General features: G+C 36.7%; 1 protein-coding gene across 4 annotated transcripts in view; it reads left to right on the forward strand.

Annotated features, from left to right (window-relative positions):
- Positions 1 to 18,391, forward strand: part of CUNH8orf34 (chromosome unknown C8orf34 homolog) — a 488,639-nt gene that overhangs the window by 164,392 nt on the left and 305,856 nt on the right. The gene's annotated exons all lie outside the window — the stretch shown is intronic.

Raw genomic sequence — 18,391 nt, forward strand, 5'->3', positions numbered from 1 at the left:
TTGTGTCAAAAGAGCTCACAGCTAGCATAAATAATCTTCCACTGGGAAGAGTTGAGAAGATTTCAAAATGAGTAAGGATAATAACCTCAATATAGTGAGTTATAGCAAATATTTTAAAATCCACATGTTCATCAAAAAAAAAAAAAACCTTCATTAATCATTTTTGGGGGATGTTAGGGGACCAAAGTTCTTATTTTAAAAAATTAGTAAAAGTAGAGGGAAAAAATCAAACATTTGATCTGCTTTTTCTATACAAGTTACACTTAAAGGTAGCCAAATATTTGAGGACAGGAAATTTCTCTTTACAGAAGTATTCCAGTATATAAATGAATGTAGAATTATGAAATTAGACAATTACCATTTGGCAATGGTTAGTATATTAGTGGATCTAAGCAAAAATTATCAATGCTGCCAACATCACTGGAGTGGGACATTATGTGCCTCCAGATGAAACGATAACCATTCTCTCTCAAGTAGTATTGGCAAAAACAAAAACAACAGAAAACTTTAATCCAGATCTAACTACCAGTTTATGGGAATTACAAAGAGCAGAGGAACGTTTCAAACCACATCACAAGAATGTGAAGGGAAGAATACAGACTGTGGAAAACTTACAAGATAAAAAGCTCAAAAGGCCCAGGTTTCCTGAACAACAAAAAGCATAAGAGAAAAATGGAAGCAGAGGAACAGAAGCTATAGATTAAGAGAAATGTAATAATTAAGAGAAATGTGTAAGAATGTTCATCAGTTGCAATGTATGGAGTCTTGCTTAGCCTGACTCGTCCAAAGATAATTTTCCTAGAAAAACAGGGATATTGGAAAACTAATTAGATATTTGTTTATATTAGAGTATGATTGTTATCTATGGTAATGCTATTACATTTGTTTACCGAAAAATGTACTTTTTAAATAAGTACATACCAGAATATTTTCAAATGATATGATGAATGAGATTTGCTTTGACATAATCTGGGCAGGGAAGGGGGAACGTGGAAGGAATATACTGTGTGGGGTGGGGATCACATATAAAAATGAAGTGAGTTTACCCTTGGGTTGACAATTGATGAAAATGTGTGTGGGTACAAAGGCATTTATTTATCTTTCCACTCTTGTATTAGTATGAACATTTTCATAACAAAGAGTAAAAAGTTTTAGATCATGGGTAGGATGCAGAAGATAGGAAAGAAGGGGAGAAAAGAGAATATTGGGCACCTGTTGGGAAGCATATGAGGTGCTTTTTTGATGTGCTATTGAATTTAGTTCTCAAAACGGTCCAGTGGAGTAGTTATGCTCTTTTTTTTTTTTTCCAAATAAGAAAACTGAGGCTAAAGTCACTCAGTAATTTGCTCAAGATCTCAAAACTAGTAGTTGATAGATGTGGAATAAATATTCACCTCCTGGGTTCTGATCCTTCATTTGTGTCATTCCAAATAGTGTTAGACCCAGTTAGATCTGGATTTAATTCATTACTCTACCATAAAAGGGAAAACGAACTTCAGTGTTATTTTAATGGCTTTATTGAAATATAATTCACGTATCATAAAATACATCCTTTTAAAGTATACAGTTTAGTAGATTTTAGGATATTCACAGAGTTGTGCAATCATCACCACAACCGAAATTTAGAACAATTTCATCATCCCCAAAAGAAACTTTATATCCATTGCAGTTACTCTTACTCTCCAGTCCCTCCAACTCCTCAGCCCTAGACAACCACTAATCTATTTTCTGTTTCTATAAATTTTTCTATTCTGGAAATTCCACATCAATGCAATCATATAGTATGTGACATTTTGTGACTGTTTTCTTTTACTTAGCATAATGTTTTCAAGGTTCATCTATGTTGTAGTGTGTATCAGTACTTCATTTCTTTTTATTGCTGAATAATATTCCATTGTATGGGTATGCCACATTTTCTTATTCATCAGTTGATGGATCTTTGAGTTGTTTCTACTTTTCCGCCATTATAAATAATGTTTCTATGAATATCTGTGTACAGGTTTTTGTATGGACATGTCATTTCATTTCTTTGAGGTATATATAGAGGATAGGAAATGCTAGGTCATATAGTAACTCTGTATTTAAAATTTTGAGGAACTGCCAAATTGATTTTCTTCCTTTTTTTTTCTTTCTTTTGAGACAGACTCTTGCTCTGTCACCCAGGCTGGAGTGCAATGGCACAATCTTGTCTTACTGTAACCTCCACCTCCTGGGTTCAAGCGATTCTTCTGCCTCAGCCTCCCAAGTAGCTGGCATTACAGACATGTGCCACCATGCCTGGCTAATTTTGTGTTTTTGCGCTTTTTTTTTTTGAGACAGAGTCTTGCTCTGTCACTGAGGCTGGAGTGGAGTGGTGTGATCTCGGCTCACTGCAACCTCCGCCTTCTGCATTCAAGCGATTCTTGTGCCTCAGCCTCCAAAGTAGTTGGGATTAAAGGTGCCCGCCACCATGCCGAGCTAATTTTTGTGTTTTAGTAGAGATGGTGTTTTACCATGTTGGCCAGGCTGGTCTCAAACTCCTGACCTCAGGTGATCCACCCTCCTAAGCCTCCCAAAGTGCTGGGATTATAGGCCTAAGCCACAATGCCTGGCCTAATTTTTGTATTTTCAGTAGGGAGGGGGTTTCACCTAATTGGTCAGGCTAGTCTCGAACTCTTGACCTTAGGTGATCTGTCTGCCTTGGCCTCCCAAAGTGCACGATGAGCCACTATGCCTAGCCCCAAGTCGATTTTCACAGGGGCTGCGCCACTTTACGTTCCCACCAGCAAGTATTGAGAGTTCCAATTTCTTCACATCTTGGCCATCACTTGTTATGGTTTGTCTTTGAAATTATAGCCATCTTCATGAGAGTGAGGTAGTATTTCATTGTAGTTTTTATTTTCATTTTTAAATGACTAATTATGTTGATAATGTATTATTGAATATAAGATCGTTATTACTGGAATTTTGTATCATTCTTTCATTCACTCAAAGAATGCCAGTAACTGGTGGGTTTGGGGGTGAGAAGTTGAATAAATTCTCTTCTGATTGCTTTCATTTTCTCACTGAAATAGTGAGCAACATGACTGGCTGAGAATCATGCAAGGGAGAGGTATTGAAGTTAACTGAGGAATAAAAATATATCTGAACCAAAACTGAAAAACTGAACTAGTTGGAATTAAATTAATCTAGCGAATTTTTTTTTTTTTTACTTTCAAAAGTTGTTATGACTATATCATGCATCAAAATATATAAAGAATATATAATGAACACCTAGGTAACTACCATGTGGCTAAAAACAAATCATCAGTGAAACCAACATTTATTGGATGGTAGCCAACTCCATCTCTATTCTGAATTTTAACTGTATCCCCTTGGAGTTTTTTCTTTCTTTTTTTTTTTTTTTGGTTTTGTTATGTTACTACACATACACACACTCACACACACGTGCATGCACGCACACACTCAGATACAAAATTAGAAGATGACTTTCTCAGCAATATGGCATTTATATTATGTACATTTTATTATTAGATAATGCAAAAGTTCTCTCTAAAGAGATTGTATAAATGTATACTCCCACCAGCAGTTCATAATTTTTTTAACTCCTGGTCCTAGCCTACAGTGTCTGTTATCTAACATTTTAATGAAAATTGCTTCTCATAGATTTAACTTGTAATTTTATTTATTTATTTATTTATTTATTTATTTATTTATTTATGAGACGGAGTCTCCCTCTGTAGCCCAGCCTGGAGTTCAGTGGCGCGATCTCGGCTCACTGCAAGCTCCGCCTCCTAGGTTCACGCCATTTTCCTGCCTCAGCCTCCGAAATAGCTGGGACTACAGGCATCCGCAACCACGCCCGGCAAATTTTTTCTATTTTTCAGTAGAGACGGGATTTCACCGTGTTAGCTAGGAGTAATTTTATAATTTTTTTCTGAGATGGGGTCTCACTATATTACCCAGGTTGGACTTGAACTCCTGAGTTTAAGCAATCATTCTGCCTCAGCCTCCTGAGTAGCTGGGACTACAGTCACGTGCCACAGCACCTGGCTATGCAGTTTTGTAATTTTTAACAACAAAGGTAAATGCCTGATTATTTATTTGCCCATTTTTATTGCTCAGTTTTTTTTCTTTGGGTTTGTGTGTTTGTTATATATCCTGGATGCCAACCTTTGTTAGTATACATGTCTCAATTATTTCCTAATTTGGAGGATTGTCGTCACTTTTTAAATAGTGCCTTCTATGAATATAAATGTTTAACATTAACTTGTGGTATTGATGCTTTGTTTTAAAAATCCTTTCCTACTTGGAGTCATAAAAATACTCTTTTTTCTTCTAGAAGTTTTATTTTTCACATTTTGGTCTTTAATCTACCACATCTCTTTTTTAATATGGTGAGAAGTTGGAATATATTTTGCCTCACATGGGTAAGTTTTCTAGAGCCATTTTTGAAGTTTGTCATTTGTCCATTGATATGCATGCTTTTTCTGCCACTTACATTGTTTCTGAGCCCTCTGTGTTCTTCCATTGGCCTATTTGCTTATTTCTGTCATTCTACTGAGTTTGGAGTTACATTGTGTTTTAGTTTGTTATGGGAGGATTGACATCTTCACCTTTCTGAGTCATCCTATTTATGAATGTAGCATAATTCCATTTAATTAAATTTTACAAGATATTACAATAAAGTCCTGCAAATTTTTATTGAATTGATTCCTTGGCATCTTGTATTTTTGGCTATTGCTATACATTTACTATCTGTTTTATAAGTTACATTTATTGGCAAATAGGAATACAAATGATTTTTGTAATTTTATCTTAAATCCAGTAAACTTGCTGAACCCTTTGATTTATTACTTGTCTCTGAATTCTCTTAATTTTTCTATATTAAAAAAGACAAGGTTTTTTTTGTTTATTTCCATTAGATGATGAGACTGACATGAGATAATCAGATTAAACAGTACCAATTAGAAAATGGGAGGTTCATACAAACCACTGGCTCATAGAAATTCTGAAATCTTGCTGGGCAAATGTCATCAGATCTTTTTACCCAGGAGTGTGGGGGTATTTCTTAATTGCACCCAGAGAGTGGGAACTAGATTTCCTGAGTCTCCATTTACTGTTCTCCACAGCTCTTGGCTTTACCCTCTGGAAGTTTATTTCCTTTTTGTTAACCTCTTTGGCCACTTCTAAGAGGGCATTGGAAAAGATGCCTTTGAGCAACTTCCTCAGCTTACTTCCTTACGGTAGAAAACTGGGGCCCAGAGGGCTTTTTTTATCTGAAATAGTTTCAGCCCCTTTAACTCCAGCCTGATGCTTTTGTCAATCAAGTTGTCCCACATAATTTATGAATTTCCTTTATATAGTTTGATTCATCTCCTCTTCTTATGTGAAAAACTATATCCACAATTATTTTTAAGACAAGCCTATTTTTCTAGATTTAATTACTGGTAATTTAGGTGTTGTGAAACACCTTGAATAGGCACTATTTCAGTATTTTTCAGAGGTCTTAATAAAGGGTCTTATAGTTACATCCTTGATTTCTTCTTTACCCTAAGGCCTTATCTTTCTGGCAAGGCTGTGAATTTAATATTTTCACAAAGATATATATTAATTTTAAAGTATTTGTCTGGAAAGACCAGAGATAAGAAACTCAGCCAGACTTAATGTTTTTTTCTGAGTTTTGCTTGCAAATTGGCCAGTTATTTTCTAAGTTCATCTATTTCTTGAAGAAACTTATCATACGTAGCTAAAATCAAGTGGATAATATTTGCAGTACTTTTCCTTCTTGCCCAATTTTGAAAATTTATTAGGTTCACTTTCTATCTTCCAAGTTATCATAGATGATAGTTTTACCAAACACTTTAACGGCACATAACACTGGTCTCTGGTTTTCCAAACTTTCATAATAATTTTCTTACATTTTTATAGCCTCCACCTACAACTGTATCCCAAAATCAATGGCATATATTTTGGGCTTTTATATATTTTACACTCAACTTCTAGGATGAATTTCTACCTCAGTAAGCCATAGCTACATATGAATTTACTCCAAAACTCAGTGGCTGAATACAGTAAATATTTCTCCCACTTTTCTGGGGTTTGGCTGATTTAGGCTGGTTCTTGGCTGGATGGGCTCAACAGGTCTCAGTTGGGCTCTCTCATGTGTCTAGAGGTTGGCTGGCTGTCGGTTGATATAATCTGGGCTTGTCCAGAGTGACTTCAATCTGTTCCAAACGTTTTGCATCTGCCTTTTGAGACTGGCGGACAAGCATAGGTATGTCTTTCTCAAGGGGATGACAGAAATGCAAGAGAGCAGATCGAAAAATGCAAGGCATCTGGAAGCCATGGAGACAAAAATTCAGACTTGCAGACAATTTGAATAGTGAATAAGACAGGGTTTTATTGGGCAAAAAGGGAAGAAAAGGGGGAAACAGGGACTCTCGCTAGGCCAGAGTCCCTGCTAGAGTGCTTCCTGCCTCTCAGTTCGAATTGCAGTTTCCACACAGGAAGAGCAGGGGCCAGGCTCCTCCCTGCTGCACATGTTGTGAATTTCTGTGTCTCCACTCTAGTGCTCAGGCCAGTTGGGGTTTTTCTAGGGACTCCCCCTCCTACCTAGCTGTCTCATTCCCCCACTAAATAAATACATCTAACAACTGTTCAAATAAGGATAAGGACAAAGACCAATGTTAACTGCTTCCTGCTGACAGGGGGCGCTGTTTTGGGGGAACCGGCAGTCATAGCTCCCTCAGAGGCCTATCTAAGGGTTTCAGCAGAAAGGCTCTGGTTGCATGACTGCTTGGAGTTTGATGGCCTGAAGGCAAGAACAGAAAAACTGGGTTATTAGAAAGCAGTGTCAAAGCAAAACAAGGGGAGCTAAGGACAACTCAAAAATCCCAAGGCCTTTTAACAGTGTGCACAGGGAGAGGGAGGCCAAAAGTCCTACTGACAAAAAAAACTTTACCCTTTTGCTGGCATGTTGGGCTTCTGGGTTCCCTTCCCCTGAGCTCAATCCTAAGCCAACCAATTTAAGACTTGGGAAATTAAGTTTTCCCAGTTTGGAGGATGCACTGAGGTGAGTGTCTCATAGTACAGAGACACAATTACCTGTTTATGAAGAGAGAACCAAGGAGGAGAAAGAAAAAAGAAGGCATTTTTTAAAGGAGTCCCAGGGATTTGGGATGCATTTGAAAGACAGTACAGACTGAAGATGAATGGCTAACCGATCTAGAAAGAGGGGAGCAGGCATCTCTGGTTGCCTTCTCTTCCTAGCAGATACCTGGGATATAAGTGAGGGAGAGAAGGAAGAGCATTCTCTTTCCCTCTTTTGTCCTTGTACCCACATACATCCTATCTCCCCTGCTGTCGGTAGCCTTGAATTTCCTAGGACTCATTTATGCCATGGATACTAATGTGGCCTTTATCCATGGAACAGGAAGCTTGGGCTTAGCTTACTTGGCAGGAATCAGCCATGATCACTGGTGCTGTGCCTTTTAACATCTGTCATTGTCTGCCTTTGGATCCCTTAAATCCAGTTTTTTTTTTTCTTAGGGCTTTGACCCAAAGCTTGGCATTGAGTATGGGACAAAATGTGCCTTGGGGGGTTGCATGCACTCCCTATCATAAGTCAAATACTAAGGTGAAACTGCAGAACTGAGTCCTCCTCCCCCCAGGGAGAGGAAACGATGTCTTATGATAGACTTAGAAAACTGGTGGCTATAGTTATGCTTGCAGGATTTGGGTGCATGGTGCTTGGCTTTGGTTAGTTCCCTTGGTCTTACTTTCCCAAAAGGAAACTTCTGCATGATGGGCATCCTATTTATTCCCATCACCTGGCAGGATTTGCAGGATAATTACTCAGAGCTAGGATATTAACCCAGGTTTTTACATTTGCTATCCCTCTTGTTCTTTCGCAGCTGCCGCCAGAGATTGCTGGTTGGTTCACAGGAACAAGCAGGGTTAGTCTAAGATGTAGGCAAAAACTGAAAAACAACTAGTGCATTTAGAATTTAATGACAAATGTATGATAAGTTTTGAAACATGATTTCTGTCTCTCCTGTCCTCATTTATGTTGAGAAAAAAAATCATAACAGGACGGAGTTGTTTGCAAAATAGACTTTAATCTTATACTTAGCCTGATTATTTGCATAAAGTGCATCAAGAATAATTATTTCTACACAGGCCATTTGGATTGGCTTTGAGGGAACTGTGTTCCCCCAAGGAATCTCAGATAAGGCCTTTAAAGCCCATCCAAGCCATGGGTTGGGTATTCTCCAATACCTGTGAGTTGTAATCCTTGTCTCTTAAGGTCTGAAGATAAACTTTGGATCTCCTGGGCCTGTTAGAAAGTGACATTCTTTACTGACCACATGTCAGGAACCCTGCACAGGGACTGCATAGATGAGGGTGTGAGGCCAGTCTCCCGACTGGGCTTATACTGGGTCTGCAAGTTTAGATTGACTCTTTAAAGGGAAGCATACTCTTCCAGTCAAAGCCTTGGTGAAATAACCACTTTCTCCAATTGTGTCCTGTTGCAAAAGAAAAATGGATTCTTATGACACTGATGCAAACAACTATATTGCTGTTATAAATAAATTTTTGGGTGTCACCAAAGAAATAGCACTCTAACATTAATTTTCTCAGCAAGGCAATTTTTACTTCTATGGAATGGTGCACCTCATGGATGGAGCAATGGCGAGAGCACACCTGAACAAGGGAGGAGAAGGGGTTCTTATTCCTCATGCAAGTAGTCCCTACTGCTGTGCCATTCCCTGTTGACTAGGGTTGGACCGCACAGTCTAAGCTAATTTCTATTGGCTATTTTAAAGAGATCAGGGGTACTAGTGGGAGTGGGGGCAGTGAGTAGTTTGGCGGGAAGGATGGTTACAGAACAGGTGACTCAGGATGAGTCAGGATGGAGCAGGTGACCAGCAGTGACTCAGGTCAAAGCAGATGACCAGGGAAACAGATGTGAACTACTGATTAGAACTGGCAAGAAAGTTGTTTACTGAAACTAGAGGCAAGGGGTGAAGAGAACCAGGAAGTTAAACTTTAAAATGGAGAACAGAAAATAAGAGGGCTGAACATACTGACATGCTTTGAAGAGAAACTTGGGGTTCACTATATTTAACAATGCCATAAGTTAAGAATACTCACGGATAGTTTCCAAATTCTAGAGGACCCAGGCAGAGAGAAACAAACATGCTCCAAATTTTGTTCATAAGAGTGTAACTTACTCAATTATTAAAGGCTGTAAATAGTTCAAAATAAGTTTCCTTGACTCTGAAAGACAAAATAAGAATCAGCAACATTCCAAGCAAAAGTCAAAAAGTTTGCTTCAGCTATCTGATTTCAGTCCATTTAATTAACTCTGGTTTTGCTTGATATTTGTGAACACTTGAGCTCTTTATAAAGTGTTCTTTTCTTTATTCAAATGTCACATTCTTCAAAGTTATTAGAAGCCTGTATTTGGGAGCACCTATTAAATTTCTATAGCTTACCAACTTTTGAAAAGGATTAAAACAAGATAGTAATTGTGAATAGCAAAATGTCCAGAGTAGTTACAGTTGGAAACACAATTGACAAAGAAGTTTGGTTATCTTTGTGGTTTACCATAACTTAACATAACGACCTTAGTTATGATTGATTGCATATATTTAAACATTAGAATTTTAGAAATTCCATACAATTTTGGAACATACATTAGCATTATTCACAAAAATATAACCTAAAGAAGATTGAACATCATTTTGGCAATCCCATGTACCTAAACATGTTAAATAATCCTGTTTACTTTTCTTTCTGGATGATTCAGGGGCCCTTTGAACCATTCAAAAAGCCAGGTGTCAGGGAAAACAATTTTGAAAATGAAGTTTGATTTGGGGAAGGCTGTCAAATATGTTCAAGATTTAAAACACCTGATATTATGAAATAGAATTCCACATTATCATAAATTATTTATTTTGCCAAAATGATGAATCAGAAATTTTAAATAAGTGAAAACCTTTCTAACCTTCTATAACTAAATATAACATATTTAGTCAATATGTTCACACAGAGAACCTCTTCTGCAAGATTAATTTTCAGAATTCTTCCACCACTTGTTTGAACTTTTAGCTTTTCCTATCTAATTTAAAGCAGTCCTTTAACCCTAGGCAAAAATTTACATTTCCATGCCTTCTTATAACCTTTCACTAAAAAAGTCCACCAAAAACAAATTTGACTGTTCTTACACACCTTGTATGTAAATGTATTTCCAGTAGTCTCAATTACGTGTTATAATTGTAACTCCTAGCAATTTTTAGCTTTAAGGTAAAACTTGGTAAGTTGCTTTAATTGTGTGCCAAGTGCAGCCAAGGTTTGACTCCAGCATAATTAAGGGTGTGATTAGTTCCATATGTCCCCAGGCTTTACCAATTGTGAAGCTGGCACATCAAATAGTTTCAAAACCAAAAAAGCAGTTTGTAACCTCAAAATGTTTAGCAAACCTTGCATCTGACCTGCATATTTTAGTTCACTTACTTTACATTTTAATGATCCCTGCATTTTACCAATAATCTTTAAGGCTGTTTTTATTTCTGAAAGATTAAAGTCACATGAACTGAAAGGTACTGCAGCTTTTAGCTTCCCTTGAAAAACTACTTGATTCAAGCGCTTGTCTTTCTTTAGGCCAAATTAATTAGGAGCTCTTATTATAGACATCATACACAGTACAGACACAGACAGGAAGAAGAAAACCTAGTTGCTGGTGGGATCCTTGAAGAGACAGGGCTAGGAGTACATGCAGATGTCAAACCAGAAAGGAACTCATTCTCTAAGGTAGGATTGCTAAACAAAGCCTTGCCACTGGAGTTACAAGCCATGCCCTCAGGATGTAAAACAAAACAGAGGCTTGATTTCAAATCAAAACTTTGCAGAGAATATAAACAGTGATATTTCTGAGGTCTGGCCTAGTAAAAACATCTTCTAAAAGGAATAAAAAATAAAACTTAACTGCTGATGACGTAGAGAAGGAGAAGAAAAACAAACAAACAAAAAAAAACAGCTTAAATATGCCTGGTGAAGAACTTCTTATTCTTATGCAAGTGGTTCCTCCACCAGGAGAAATGCTTAATTACTGTCCAATAAAGCTGAACCCCTTGGCCTGGGAAGGGGAACACTGTTGCATCACATGGCTGGGAACCAGCCAGTTGACTGTATGGGACCTTTGGGCCTTGTGATCCCAGCCCTAGCAAGGAGCAGAGAGTGACAGGGAGCTGCTGCTTGCTGGTCTGTCCCAGAAAGGAAGGAAAAGGCCATGAAAAGGCCTGGGAGTAATGAGGGGTGGCGATATGGTTTCCATTACCCTCAGAAGTCTGAGGATGAAAAGGCTTAGAAGCAACAGGAAGAGATTTTGAGTACCCATTTTATTCACCATTTCTCAAGCCCCATGTTGGGCGACAAAAATGTTGCAGGACTTTTCCTTAGTTCAGGTAAAGATGGGGTTCTTTGTCCCACAGCCATGAAAATTCAGGCTTGCAGACAATTTGGTGAGTAAGACAGGGTTTTATTGTGTGAAAAAGGAATAAAAGGTGGAAACAGGGACTCTCGCTAGGCCAAAGTCCCTGCTAGAGTGCTTCCCACCTCACAGTTCAGATCCCAGGTTCCACACAGGATGAGGAGGGGCCTGGCTCCTCCCTGCTACAAATGTTGTGAACCTCTGTGTCTCCACCCCAGTGCTCAGGCTGGTTGGGGTTTTTCTGAGGACTGCCTCCCACCTGACTGTCTCAGATGCAGGAAGGTGAAGAATCAGGGTCATTAAGTTTATCATTCTACCACCCAATAATGGCATTATCAGGCCAGGCAACGGCTCTAGGCAACCAGGGATCTGTCAATGTGCACAGGGCAGCTGCTTGCATCAGCTCCCTCTCATTTTCAGTCTGGACTCGGATTTCCCTTCTGATGGTTTCTCCTCTTTTCTCACAAGTCCTTTTCTCCTAAGCTTTGCATTCAAATGACGTCTTGCTCCATTTCAGCTAAAAGTATTACATATTTTGAAGATTGAGTGTTTTCAGAATATCTAGTCCATAATATGAGGAGAAATAGCAGTGCAAAAATTATTAAAATTATTTATTAAGATAGCATATAATTTGCTTTTCTAGCCTATAAGACATGGCTATCTGGCTTTTGTAATTGGGCTTTTGTAGTCTGTAAAATTTTTTCAATAATGGGTCTTATTTTCATTCAACAGTGTAACAGTTATCCAAATAGTTGGAGTTGGGGTATTTGTGGACCAGGCAGAAACACAATAAGAGAAATAAAGAAAATAGAAGTTCATTGAGGAGAGGAGTGCAATTTTATAGTAGGAGATAATTTTAAGGAAGAGATTATGGGAATCAGCAAACAAAATGAACAGAGGGGAATGGAACAGATATGAGTTAGAATGAGAAAGTTGGCATTGAAACAGTTGAATAGTGTATACATGTTCAGTATACTAAGTGCACATGATAAAAAGTAGTTTGATTATTTTAATTAGCTAGATTATTGTAATCATTTCATGCTATATATGTACATTAAAAAATCACATTGTACACCTTAAATATATACAGTTTTTGTCAGTGATACGATTTTCAAAAAGTAGTTTAATTATTTGGGAAGCCTTTCTAAACAATGTAGGAATAGGACCTGAGTTCTGAGATTTGACCTCACTTATTTGGTTTTTTTTTTTTGTCTTTTTTCTGTAATGCCTACAGCCCTCCCTTTTTTCCTTCTTTCTCCAGCTGCTCTATGTAAATTACATGCTATGAGATATAGAAGATAATTTCTCATCTTCACCACTTAAGTGTGGGTAGATACAAATCAGTAAGATTGGCCTGTGTTTCATAAACTTTCCAACGTTAACCATCTTAAAGCAGTGTAAACCCAAATGATCTTGTACTCCATTTATAATTGATATTGTGAAAAGTATATGCAAACAAGTTGAAACTTAGTAACAAATCTTGAGAGTCACAATCATCTCATTAATATGTTCTGAGTAAAATAAAAGCAATTTTCTCATTTTACATTATTCATATTACAGTTTTAACATGTTAACTAGTAAGACACAGATGGTTCCAGATTTTTCACTGAATGTAATGTAAAGTTTTTGAGAAGAATATACGCTGTTAAGTAAATATCCTTAAAGATTAAAAATTCTTTGAATACTCTTTTCAGCTGCTGATGTGATGTACTGGCCTTCAGCCAGTACACACAAATTGTGCTACGTATGAATCAGTTCACACTAATTATTACAAAGAATAAGAGCTAGTGAGAAAAGAGCTAACAGTCTGCTTACATTACCATCTTTAGTCCCTAACTTGAATTCAATGTGTATATTATTTTAAGGATGTTTATTATCTATTCCAAACATCTAATGTGTTTGTGTAACAGAATTGTGTTCCAAAACTTCCATTTTTGAAATAGCAGGATCAAAATAATTTATCCAAACCTTAAGAGTTTATAAGAAATATTTCATTAAAAAAATGACCATCTTGTAGACATTCTTCTGATATGGCTTAAAAAGTACATTAATCAGTGTTGTCTGGGAATCATTTACATGATTTTAGTTAGATGTAGAGATACTTTGTAGTTCACTGCATATGCCCTGTTTTTCATTCTTGAGGATTTAAAAAATTCATTCAACACATCTTTTCATGTTTATTTTCCTGAAATCACAATTATGCTATTTATTATGAGGAGAGCAAAGGAGTTTAAGACATGATCTCAGCCTTCCATAAACATCCAGTTTTATTAACAAGAGGAAATAGAGTCAGATAACTTGGAGTATAATCAAGTGTGCTGAGAACCAGTGGTCATAGTAGTTGAACTCTTGGATTAACCACTGAAAGCAGACTTCTTGGAAAGAGAGCCTAGGACAAGGTAACTACTTCCTGGATAGGTGAGCTTCTTGCTGATAAGCCATACTGCAGAAATTTGTAAGCTTTGAAAGAATTTTTGACTGGGAATGCTATTTATTTATTTATTTATTTAAGATGGAGTCTCACTCTGTCACCCAGGCTGGAGTGCAGTGGTGTGATCTTAGCTCATTGCAACCTCCTCCTCCCAGGTGCAAGTGATACTCTTGCGTCAGCCTCCTGAGTAGCTGAGATTATAGGCGTGTGCCAACACGCCCAACTAATTTCTTTTATTTTTAGTAGAGATGGGATTTCACAGTGTTGGTCAGTCTGGTCTCAAACTCCTGACCTCAAGGGATCCACCTGCCTGGGCCTTCCAAAGTGCTAGGATTACAGGTGTGTAATCTACCTATAATCCACGCCCTGCCTGCTTTTCTTATTAAAGTTATGCTGACTTGCTTAAGAACCTCAAAACGTAGGGACCTCTACACTTGAAAGGGCAAAGGAACGTGTATTTTTACATTACTAAATAATAATAAGGATTTTAAAAGTTTATCTCTGAAATTTTAAATGTTTTTTACCCATGTATTTAAAATATTTTCAAATAATTTTTAATTCATTTGCATTTTTAAATTACTTTTGCCATGGATTGCTGTCTGTGATGTGTTATATCAAGTGTTTAGAACTGCTCTCTTCACTAAAACCCTTTCATAAAGATCTATGGAAGGATGTTTACTTAGCTTAGGCAAATATAAATAATATAACCAAAACTCTACTACTTTGATCTGCTATGTGTAAAAAGGCTATATTCAAATTTTTTCAGATATATATATATTTTTAAAAGGAGAAAGTGCTCTTTGCTAACATTTTTTCATCAACACCAGAATCGGAGGAATATAAAGAGCTTTGTGAATTTAGAAAAATAAAAATAGTAGAGCCCCATTTTTCACCTGTAAAATATTTACTTCCTAATTCCTCTGACTCTTGTTATTGCTTTGCTTGTCAGCTATTTCTTACTAAATTTCTACGCCAGGTGGAGTTAAACATCCTGAATATCACACCATGTATTCTCTCTCTGTGCTCTACTTTTCAATAGCGATACATCTACCATTGCATTTGATTTCCTAGTAAGCAACCAAGGAGTTAGTTCTGATTCTGTACTGCTCTCAACTTTCTGATCATACCCAACTCTAAAACCTTTTTCAGTCTTTGGCTTACAGTGCCTAAACTCATCTATTTCTATTGTTCCAGTGATCAATTTCTTTGTTCATTTCTGTGTTTCAAGTCCCATCTACTTTGAGCCTATAGTTAGACAAATCTCCAAGCCCAATTCTGCCCCGTATGTAAATGATATTAATAACATTGAATTAATTATTCAACCTTTTAAATATGATATCTATAAAATGAAACTTTATAGGATAAAAACTGCACTGTCAATTCCCTGTTCTGTTACTCTGCCCTTATTGACTACCATGTATCTATTCTTACTCAATTTGTCCGTTCCACAGTGATACATCAAATAATAGAAATGATTTGAATACAGTCCACACTCTTAAATAATTGTATCTGGCTCATACACAGAATTTTATGGTTTATCTGTGTCCCAAACCTCAGCATCACCCAATATACCCATGAAACCACCCTACATGTACACCTCCTGAATCCAAAATTTAAAAAAGGAAGAAAGCACAATTTATACTGAAGTTTGGTCATGTCCCTTGGTGAGACTACCACTGCTGAATCCGGTCCATGTTGAGCTTCAGCTTCATCTTCTCTGAACTAGTATATTTAATTACAAAACACACATGTGGGGCCATTTATATATATATACATTTATATATAATCTTATTTTATACTTTACATGTTTGTATCTTTTCCCTCAAAATAAACAGAATAGCAATGAAAAACCTTTAGAATATGGATCATAGACTAAATACATTCAATGTGCTTCCCCTGACCCTCCCTTTAGGGCCTTAAATAGCAGACAGCCTCTAGTATATCAAGCCAGAAAAAGATGCCAACTCTCCAAACTCAAAGTCCAAGGTAGCTTTTATGAACATTCTGTTGTTGGCTTTTGATTTAGCATTAAAATTTGTGGCCAGGCACGGTGGTTCACAAAAGTAATCCCAGCACTTTGGGAGGCCAAGGTGGGTGGATCACAAGGTCAAGAGATCAAGACCATCCTGGCCACATGGTGAAAGCCCATCTCTACTAAAAATACAAAAATTAGCTGGGCATGGTGGTGCACACCTGTAGTCCCAGCTCTTTGGGAGGCCGAGGCAAGGGAATCACTTGAATCTGGGAGGCAGAGGTTGCAGTGAGCCAAGATCGCACCACTGCACTCTAGCTGGCGACAGAGCAAGACTCCATCTAAAAAAAAAAAAAAAAAAAAAAAAAAAATTGTAAGTATGCAAAAAAAAGTGGTAGATACAGGGGAATATGTTACATAAATTGTGATTTAAAGAACAGTGGCAATCAAGGGTCTGGTTTTATTCTTTTCTCATACATTGTACGATGATAAAATGTGCTTCAAAATGAAAAAAATTGTGTGAGTCATTTCTGGTATGCATTTATTGTAAAACTATGATCAAGCATATTAAAGTAAGAATTAAAAGATGCAGATCTAAGGCTTAGCTTTCCCATTTAATATAAATGACTGTTCGAAGTATCGGATTCTTTAGCTTTCTTTGGTCTTTTTGTATGAGACCTTGACATTTAAAGTAATAGTGCTCATTGCCGACTTAATTTTAAACATAAACACAAACTTGGGCACTTACATCATGCAACTGTACTTTCTGGTCAGTCAGGAGATGCAGAACACACCTGTATTACTTTTGAAAAGTTATGAAAATTAAATCACAAATACACAAATATGTGTGTATATATCATAGTTTTTTTTCTCAGACCTCAGCTCACTGAGAATACGTCCACACACAACATTCAATACACAGTGACACACAGCAATTCTATTTTAAAAGCCCACAACGCAGAGTCTGTTAAATTGCTTTTGCTATTCTCCAATAAAAGAAGTATAGAAATTGAGAGTGAGTATTTAGTGAATTTTGTAGCAATACGATATTTGTTGAATGAAAACAAATTTAAAACCCTTGGCTTATGTTTTATATGACTTTGTTTTGTAAAGGCTGTTGTTTATGATTATTGGTTTTCATGTTTTTTTATGAAAATATTGGTCCTGAGGGTTTGAAAATTAAAGCAAAACAAATTTTAAAAAATGGTCTTTCGCTGGGGTGTAGGGGGGGAAGAATTTTATGGTTTAATTATGTTATTTACTAATTCATTTGATACAATAGGCTTTATAATTCTTTTCATCCCCATTTTATAATTGGAGAAAATGAAATTCAAGGAATAAGTAACATTGTAAAGTCTCACAGGTGGAAAAGTATTCTGAAGTTGTAAATCTGTTTATAGATTTTAAAATTAAAAAACATGTCTTCACAATCATCTGCTTTTAAAAGTAAATATAGATTTAAAATTGAACAGTATTGTTAATTTTAATTTCTGTACTTCAAATAATATTAAATTGTGGCAGATGTATATGCCCTTCTGATTTTTTGAAAACATTCATTTGATTGCATTATTTTACAGCTGAAATCCATTGTAGTGCTCTAATTTTCTGATGTGGGGAATGTACATATAGAAAGAGTTCAGATTACCTGCTAAGTTTTACAAACACAGGTTCTAAAATGTATCTGCTATATTTTCATGTAGGTTGGATTAAAATTAAGATATCTAGTTCCTTTCCGTCACTTGCTATTACTTGGAAAAATGTTCATCAAATATGTCCTAAATCGTATTTCATGTGTTGCTTTTGGTATTATATTTGTATGCTGATTATATATTATATTGTATTATTGTAAGGTTATATTGCATTATATTCTGTACTGAAATGTAGAATATGTTGTGAAGTCTGAAGACTCAGAACACCATCTGAATTTTTAATGTTTTTTAAATTTTTTTATTTTATTTTTATTTTTAAGACAGAGTCTTGCTCTGTTGCCCAGGCTGGAGTACAGGGGCGTGATCTCGGCTCACTGCAAGCCCCGCCTCCAGGGTTCACATCATTCTCCTGCCTCAGCCTCCCGAGGAGGAGCTAGGACTACAGGCACCTGCCACCACGCCCGGCTCATTTTTTTTTTTTGTATTTTTTAGTAGACATGGGGTTTCACCGTGTTAGCCAGGATGGTCTCCATCTCCTGACTTCATGATCTGCCTGCCTCGGCCTCCCAAAGTGCTGGGATTACAGGCCTGAGCCACCGCGCCCGGCCCACCGTCTGAATTTTTAAAGAACTGTTCAAGACTATTGTAATAGTAAAATTTATCATTAAACATATTTAAGCAAGGCCTATATTTTTCAGCTGAAGAGGCATTAAAAATATATTTTCTCATATTTACTGTAGAATTTAGAAATGATATTGCAGTGCAAAAAGAAGAAACTAAAATTACCTGTAGTTCCTTCATTCAGATAAAGGCACTATTAAATTTTGATCTTATTCACTATTGTTTTCCTCAGCATATCAAGC

The sequence above is a fragment of the Trachypithecus francoisi genome, unplaced genomic scaffold (genome assembly GCF_009764315.1).
Source record: "Trachypithecus francoisi isolate TF-2019V2 unplaced genomic scaffold, Tfra_2.0 Lachesis_group7, whole genome shotgun sequence".
NCBI lineage: Eukaryota > Metazoa > Chordata > Mammalia > Primates > Cercopithecidae > Trachypithecus > Trachypithecus francoisi.